Source organism: Sinocyclocheilus rhinocerous, unplaced genomic scaffold (assembly GCF_001515625.1).
Source record: "Sinocyclocheilus rhinocerous isolate Xijiao unplaced genomic scaffold, SAMN03320098_v1.1 scaffold1708, whole genome shotgun sequence".
NCBI lineage: Eukaryota > Metazoa > Chordata > Actinopteri > Cypriniformes > Cyprinidae > Sinocyclocheilus > Sinocyclocheilus rhinocerous.
In genome coordinates this window covers 1,291,218-1,299,083 of record NW_015648635.1, presented here as the reverse complement: position 1 = coordinate 1,299,083, position 7,866 = coordinate 1,291,218, and the positions used below count along the sequence as shown (strand labels likewise).

The following is a 7,866-nucleotide window of genomic DNA, read 5'->3' as shown; positions in this document are numbered from 1 at the left end:
CAACAACACGTGCAGATCCTGCAGATGATTTAGTCTTAAAAGCTGCTAATGTCACATCTTTCAGCTCAACTGCAAACAAAACCGACACACAGTCTGATAAAACGAGTGTCACGCGACTCACCTGTAACGTAAGTAACTTTCCGCATAAAGTGAACTTGTGTTGTCTTACATGCACTATATAACAGTCGTTCTGTTTTGTATAAACCGTTGTTTCAGTTTCTTTATGTGTATGTAAGAGATATGCCATAGCAGGGCACCTTTGTCAGTTCATTTGGATTCATGTAATGATGGATTGTATGTGTTGTTGCATTTAAAATGTATACATGGACACTACAAAGCGAACATACTCGGAGTAAAAGCCTCAAAACCTGACTTTCGATGAGGTCTTTAACCTAAAATCATGTTGTTTAACATGTGTTTGTTATTGGACAGCTAGCTATGAATTTTTTTCAAGGTTTATCACAGACTCTCAGGCCTTTAGACTAACAAATAAATCGGTAGTTGTTGCTTTACCTTTTATAATCTTTTAATGAATGTTATATTATATACAATATTATAAAGTGGAATAATAATGAATCGTGCTGTTTGTCTCTTTTGAAATTGCAGTCTTACTGTCAGTATTATTCTAACTATCTCTGACCTGTTAACACTTAGATTGTGCTTTTGTTTTTCTGTATTATCAATCATTTTTGTGATTCTGGACAGTCTTGCTGCTTTACTAGTGTGGATAAATGAGCTTAATGCAGTTTATGTTGAAGCGTTTATATATTAAATATTTTTGAAACCCGATGTCTGCCTTGACTCTCCAGAATAAGTGATGTGTTGTTGGTTGTAAACTGGTCCGGCTGAAGCAGAGCTCTGGGACGTGTGGACAGACATTGACTGTAATGATGGACATCTGCTCAGGGACAGGTAATGTATCTCATGTGTGAATGTGTGTTCTAGTGCACTAAACATGTAGGGTACCATCATTTTCTTTTTGAAGGGCCTTCCTTTGAAAAGCAAATGATGGTAACCTAAGTAGATGGGGAAGGGACAGGGGATGAGAATTTTTATGCAACTTTCTTTATTTTTTCAGTCTGTGCAAAATTATAACCGCTGCGGGTCACAGTGCTGGAAGCTCCAGGGGGAGACCGTACTGATATCCCCCTTCTTCAGGCGCACCGTCACACACACTCCAGCATTCACTCGTATCGCAGAGACCTGGCTGGGATCAAACCAGCAACCTCTGAACCCGTGAGGCAGCGCTCTTACCTGTGAGCCACAGATCTCTTGCTGGAGCACATGAAGGAACTTATATCTGACTGTTTACCTGTGATTTCCCAATAAAGAAGTTGAAGGAAGCTCTGTGTGGGATTTAAACCCACGTCTCCATCACAGACTCATCCTCAGAGAACGTGTATTTAGCCACTGATCCATCATGAACTCTTCGTTGTGTTTTGGTGTTTGAGTGACTTTGTTGGATGAGATCGATTTAAAGTAAGCAATAGTGGGATTTGAACTCAGATCTCCCAGATTAGAACACAAAGCTTTATCTCCTGAGCCACTGAGCCTGTGGAGAAGATGAACATTTCGAACAGGCTTTTATTGAGAGATTTGTTCTAAATTATGAATAACAATAGCAGTTTGAACCAGGACTTTCATGTTTGAGATTAAAGCCTTCAACCACAGAAACTGTGACGTTACTCTGTTGTTGTCATTTAGATTTTAAGTTTATCTTAATAATGTAGGTTTACGCTGAGGAAAAAAGGCATTCAATTCATATGTGGGATTTGAACACGTCTCTGTTGCACTTTCATGAGTTAAAGTGTCAGGTTTAGCCACTGCACCACTGTGCTTCAGATAAAACAGATGGTTTACTATCGTTTATCTTGTTTGTAGTGTAAGTGTAGTGTAATCTCATTTTAAGTGAAGTTACTTTAAAACTTGCTAGATTTGACCCAGTACACCCAAAAGGTGAACAATAATCCACCGTACCACAGAGATTGTGTTGAATTCACTGTTGTTTTTGGTCTTTTACATTAGCATTTATTATGATAAGTTGCAGTAGTGTAATTCACTAAAATCAGCACGGCATGTCTTAAAGGGGTCATATGACTTTGCTAAAAAGAACATTATGTTGTGTATTTGGTGTAATGCAATGTGTTTATGCGGTTTAAGGTTAAAAAAACACATTATTTTCCACATAATGTACTCATTTGCTCGCGATGTTTCTACATTCCTGTTCTCATGTTTTGTTGATCAGGGATTGTTTTGGATGGGAAGATTGTTTTTTATTATTATTTGGCATTTCCATTGTTTTTTTTGTGGCCTGCAAGAAAGTAATTTAATTAATAGCATCATCAGAACTAAACCGAAACGAACAGTAGATTGAATGAATCTGATTGATACAGCATTACAGAAGTATAATAGAGTCTGCAGTGTTTTATAAATATGCAATGTTAATATATTTCTCTTATTACCTGTTTTTAGTCTTGATATGCAGTATGTCTGATAATGTCTGTATTTGTGTCTTGACTCTCCAGAATAAGTGATGTGTTGTTGGTTGTAAACTGGTCCGGCTGAAGCAGAGCTCTGGGACGTGTGGACAGACATTGACTGTAATGATGGACATCTGCTCAGGGACAGGTAATGTATCTCATGTGTGAATGTGTGTTCTAGTGCACTAAACATGTAGGGTACCATCATTTTCTTTTTGAAGGGCCTTCCTTTGAAAAGCAAATGATGGTAACCTAAGTAGATGGGGAAGGGACGGGGGATGAGAATTTTTATGCAGCTTTCTTCATTTTTTAAGTCTGTCCAAAAGTATAACCGCTGCGGGTCACGGTGCTGGAAGCTCCAAGGGGAGACCGTACTGATATCCCCCTTCTTCAGGCGCGCCTTCACACACACTCCAGCATTCACTCGTATCGCAGAGACCTGGCTGGGATCAAACCAGCAACCTCTGAACCCGTGAGGCAGCGCTCTTACCTGTGAGCCACAGATCTCTTGCTGGAGCACATGAAGGAACTTATATCTGACTGTTTACCTGTGATTTCCCAATAAAGAAGTTGAAGTAAGCTCTGTGTCAGATTTAAACCCACTTCTCCATCACAGACTCATTCTCAGAGAACATGTGTTTACCCACTGATCCATCATGGATTTCATGTTGTGGCGTTTGAGTGACTTCGTTTGATGAGATCAGTTTAAAGTAAGCACTACTGGGATTAGAACCAGGACTTTTATGTTTGAGAGTGAAGCCTTTAACCACTGAGCCACAGAGCTTGTTAGTTTGTACTTTTTTTATTTTTAGGGTCGTTTAGATTTTAAGTTTAGGCTGAGTAAAAGATTTTATTGCTTCTGTGGGATTTGAGCACGTCTTTGTTGTAGTTTCATGGTTCAAAGTCACATGTTTAGCCACAAGGCTTCAGCTAAAACAGGTGGTTTTCTACATTTTAATCTTGTTTGAACCTAATTTTATGTGACGCAAGTAAGTTTAAAACGTGCTAGATTTGATTCAGTACTTTCACACCCAAAGGTGAACAATCCTCTGTACTACAGAGATTGTGTTTAAGGCACTGTCGTTTTCTGGTCTTTTACATGAGCATTTACTACTATCAGTTTAATTATTTGTTATTTAAACTTCAAGACACTTTCAAATTTATGTGTTTACTTTACTCTTTATGAATTGCTTCTTTTTAGTTAAAATAACTTAATAAGCAAGTAGGTTATTGCACTCTTTTGTGGTGAATTTTGTGAGTTACATCAATCTAAATCAAGTCTAATATCTGGTATGCACTATTCTCCTCCAAGAGGGTAAGAGCAGAAAAACAAACCAATAATGCATTGCAATATCAACAGCCAATCAGAATCAGTTGCTCCAGTAACACACTTGCAAAAGAGAGAGAGAATAAAATAATTAAAAAGCCCTCCTGTGGCGTTTCTTCTGAATTACACCACTACAAATCGAGTCTAATAAATGCACTATACCTCAGCAAGAGGGTGAAAACACAACGCACTTCAGTATGAACAACAAAGCTATTTACACTATGTTCTGTCCCCCTTCTGTTAAAAATGATACATTTATTAACAAGAAAGTTAGAAGACCTAAAATGGTGATGTTTTTTAATTACACCACTGCAAATCGAGTCTAATGTCTTTAAACAGCCCTCGCGTGGTGATATTTGTGAATTAGCAAATCAATTTAAATATAAGTACTTTATTGTCATTACACACAAAACAAGTAATGCTATTATGTGTTAAGGATATAATAAATTCTAATGAACTAAAACAGGCTGCCCCCTCCTGTGGTGTTTTTTTGCGAATTACACCGCAGCAAATAGAAACTAATGAAATTAATCAGGTTTCAACCTCCTGTGGTGATTTTTGTGAATTACACCGCTGCAAAAAGTTTTTCATTTAAAGTGCTTTATTGACATGCATGTTTACATACAATATTGTCAAAACATTATAGGCAAAACAAGTAATGACAGGAAGATGGAATATACAATATAACAATAACAACAATTAAAAACTGTATCAAAAATAAGGTGCTAAGTAATGCATAAAAAATAAGATAAATTATACATAATTAATTCTAATGGACCTAAATGGGTTGCGCCCTCCTGTGGTGATTTTTGTGAATTACAGCGCTGCGAATTGAGACTAATGAACTGGGAGATTTGAGTGTCGTCCTCCTGTGGAGAATACAGGTTAAAATCTTATGGGCTTTAAAATAATTAAGACAAAATGGGGAAAAGGGCCCCGGTGGCTCAGCGGTCTGACTTCATGTGGAGGATCAAATGAATCAAATGCTTTAGTTTCACTGGTTTTGCCTGGGGGAAAAAAGCAGGAGACTGAGTGTGGTAGTGCCAAATCCCTATTAGGCTATTAAAAATATTACATCTGTAAACTGAGTAAATAAACACAAAGTTCTTATTATTTTTCATTACAAAACAACATATTTCGTGTTTATATAAACCGAATAATCCTCGTACATTGTTGTGTGCTCTTGATTCGGTGAAATAAATAATTGATTATATATTTTTGTTTCAAAATGGGATCTAACTGAGCGCCGTCCTGTGGCCGTCCTTATTTGTGTCCATTTGATTTGTACGGCTTCAACTCAAACCAGAAGAAATTTTGTATTATTTTGTATTAAAATATTGTATTATTTTTTCGTTGCGTTATTTCAAAATGAATACATTATTGATTATTCTGTGAATCAGTACAACCATATAGCATATTATATCTGCAAACTGAGCAAACAGAAAATGCGTCTCAGAGGAACGAATGTGGTGAATTGTGTTTCTTACGCTGCTTTTATACGGCTGTCCATACTGAACCATTCACGCCCTCCTGTGGTGAATTGTGTGTATTACATCGATTCAACTACGGTAAATGACGGCTAAAATTCGAGCAAAGGGAAATTAAATTGAGCATTGATTCAAAAGAAATAAATTACTGAATAAAATTAAGACAAATATTTTTTTTAATGACAAAAAATATTTACTCTTTGTATAATTCTCTTGTAAATTGTTGCGGTCTGTGTCATGATTTGTTAAAATAAACAATATTAAAAATATTGATTAAATAAACGCAAGATAGAGGAACACAACCTGGCGCCCTCCTGTGGTGGACTGTGTGTATTACACTGATGCAACTGCATTTATTACTATCAGTTCAATTTTTTTTGCAATTTAAACCTCAAGACTTTGCACTTTCCTTTTAAAAAATTTGAAATATAAAACTGTTATTATCTGGTTAAAAATATTTTGCATTGATTCATATTTAAAATATTGATTATTCTGTGCATCAAAAGATTTTTATTATTAAAAATATCCCTGCAAACTGGTTAAAATAATGACAAACGTGATTAATTATTTCTCCCGTGGTGAATTGTGTGTATTACACGTATGTGTCAATTAGACAGAGGAAACCCTTGTGTTAAATTATTTTGCACGGATTAAAAATTAAACTTGATTGAAAAATTATTACGTTTTTTTTAAATTTTTTAATGCATTGCATGGAGTCAGAGGAACGCAACACCCTCTTGTGGTGAATTGTGTGAATTACAACTTTTTCATTTTACAGGCTATGGAGCCTGAATCATTGTGCATCAATATTTGATTGGACTGCAAGAAAAAAAGAAGAAGATTTTAATCAGAATTTAATTATTTATATAACTGGATGCCACTGACTGAATTAGACATATGTTGCTGTCATGTCATGAGGTATTGACAACAATAATGCTGTTTAAAACAAACTGTATCCCATTGTTGTTGTTGTTGTATTAAACTACATTTTTAGTATTTTATTTTTTTCACAATGCAGCATGCAATATCCTAGCATTATACTGTTCATATCTTGTTCACCTTGTTTGTAGGAAAACAGTTGTTTCATTACTGAACTTTGACAGCCCTTGCTGACCACAGAATTCAGATGTGGGTTATTTCAACCTCATGTCTCCATCGGATGCTTGGAAGACGATGTAAAATGAAACAATGACAATGCTAGCATAGATGTAGCTCAGTTGTGCGATTATGAACTGCTTACCTTTGTCTTACCTCAACCTTCTCATGTAATGCAGGCACTTTCCTTCACTGATGTATTTCATTGGTTTAAACCTGAATGTTTATGATAAACAATGCACATCTTCCTGGAAGCCTCCATGTTTGTGTGATGTCATAGAAAATTCATGTTAGGAAATTTAGGAAGTTTCCAAGTTAAAAATCCAACATCAAGTGAAATTAAAGTGGCACCACTTTCTTAGTAGGAAATTCAACATTCTGAGTTAAATGGAACACTATTCTGGAATATTATTTGCTAACCTTTTCAAAGAGATGAAAAATCAAGCTATTGCATTTTTCATAATCTGACCCTTTTAAATGCACGATCATGCAGATGTTACTTGAACATTCATATGGCACCATATGCAAACCTTTGTGAGCTGAATTTGAATGTTTATGAGTTCAGTTGTTACAAGCGGTCTCAGTCTTCTCCCATTTGCCATTCGTTCAGTGCTTTATATACACTGTAAGAAAAGCAAGACCAAGACAAATGTATGTGTCAAGCAGCGATTTGCATTGATTAGCCTTAAAACCTATAGTAGCCTACTGCGGAAAAATAGATGTCGATTAAAATGGCATTAAAGTAAGTTACTGAAAGGCCATTTGAAGCGCAGCACAATTTGTGGTAAAGAAACATTACATAAATATATTTGAATCTTAAATTAGATATGAAAATTTACTTTGTTGGTAGTTGGTACTGTATTTATGTAGTATAGAGTTGTAAATTACAGATTAGCAGACACAGTACTACAAAATAAAGACATGTTTTAAAACATTGGCTAACATCTGTACATTCACATGTGTTTCCATCATCCAAACGTTTCTGAAGATGCTCCTTTGCATATTCTTTAAACACAAGGAGCAAGCCATTCATTGTTCTTCTTAGCCTATTTGAATAGTAAAATCAAGATTTGATTGCCAAATGTGTCTGACTTGCTCTTAAGTCTTGTGGAAAAAACAACAACTTCAGAAGCAGTGATATAAAACAATGCATTTAGCATTTAAAAAAATCCCCTTTGTTTACTCATTTATATCAAACATTGCTTCAATTTGTTCATGCTCATTGGTTCCAGCTTTTGCACTCACAAAAAACCTTGACATTAGTTAACTTAAATTAACATGCTTCCCTCAGAGCGGTCCACTGGGTTATTTTGAGCATATTTCTTTCTTATAATGTGTGTGAATAACAGCTGGGGTCAGTCAGAGGAGGAGGGAGGGGGTTAATACTGCTTCTTTTAACAAAGGTCTCTTACACCTCTTTGAACAGACGTTCACTCATTCTTGAAGACTGCACGACGAAGAGCCAGACGAGTCACAG

At 35.9% G+C, this 7,866-nt stretch overlaps 1 long non-coding RNA gene across 2 annotated transcripts; it reads left to right on the top strand.

Annotated features, from left to right (window-relative positions):
• The first annotated feature begins 3 nt into the window (after window positions 1-3).
• On the top strand, window positions 4-3,056 carry LOC107710137 (uncharacterized). 2 transcript variants are annotated; one of them, XR_001636562.1, is made up of 4 exons: window positions 4-123; window positions 810-912; window positions 2,526-2,628; window positions 2,795-3,056. It is a non-coding gene; the product is annotated as an uncharacterized LOC107710137 (long non-coding RNA). The 2 variants fall into 2 exon arrangements; XR_001636563.1 differs by having other exon boundaries at window positions 4-128.
• Window positions 3,057-7,866: the final 4,810 nt, after the last annotated feature.